We start from the raw sequence: 945 nt of genomic DNA on the forward strand, positions 1-945 counted from the left end.
ATTTTTATACATAAAAAAAATTATTATTATTAAAGTTTCCACAACAACACAAAATATATAATTCTATATATGTGTGCAGAATAATGTGATAGTTATCCACTTCAATTCCTCTTATAAAGGTGACAATTTCCAGCAGAAAAGGCAAGGATGAAGGAAAATAAAATAGCTGAAATATAGGCAGAGAAAGTTATTAGAATAGAATATCTTGATAATAATTATGAGCCAGCAGAAATCACGGAGAGATGAGGATGAAGCAATCAAGTATGGAGAAGTGTTCAACGTGTTTGGGAGTTAGCATGCAAGCCTATCACCCCAAGAGACGCAGCCACGTTGCAATCCATCGAAGGCTAAATTCTCAGGGAAACCCGAAAGGGTGGCCCTGCCGCCATGATGGAATCTGCGACGGCAAAAAACTAGAGAGCCGTTATTGTTGGCCGCAAAGACGTCACAAACATGTTAGAATTTAAATTTTTAATATTTGTTTAAGCATTCGTATATAAGCATAAGTATAGATAAGCATAAGTAGATGAAAGCTAAGAGTTGAATTACTTGATCAATTCAAAGGAAAAAAAAAAGAGATAGTTCTTATATATTATTTGTTGGACAATTTTATAATGTTTTTATTTTAATGTTTAAATTGTTTAATTTATTATTTAAAATAAAAATTTTAAATATTTAAAATTTATTAAATATTATTTTTTTAACAAACTAAATACTAAGTTAAAAATTTCATAAAAACGAACAATCACTTTAGGAAAAGTCTAGGGATTAGTAATTTTTGTGTTTTGTAGTCAGCACTTAACCATAAAAAAAAAGTGAGTGATCTTCTACCATTAGATATAATCTCTCACCATTAAAAATATTATTAATGGCCAATTGATGGTTACAGAACATAAAAGGTGCTGGCCTCTAGCACTCTTTATCACTTTATTATTATACTATCTA

General features: G+C 29.6%; 1 protein-coding gene across 2 annotated transcripts in view; it reads left to right on the top strand.

Moving 5' to 3' along the window:
- The window catches only part of LOC107645188 (late embryogenesis abundant protein D-34), a 12,949-nt gene that overhangs the window by 10,957 nt on the left and 1,047 nt on the right, over positions 1–945 (top strand). The window lies entirely within an intron of this gene.

The sequence above is a fragment of the Arachis ipaensis genome, chromosome B06 (assembly GCF_000816755.2).
Source record: "Arachis ipaensis cultivar K30076 chromosome B06, Araip1.1, whole genome shotgun sequence".
Taxonomy (NCBI): Eukaryota; Viridiplantae; Streptophyta; class Magnoliopsida; order Fabales; family Fabaceae; genus Arachis; species Arachis ipaensis.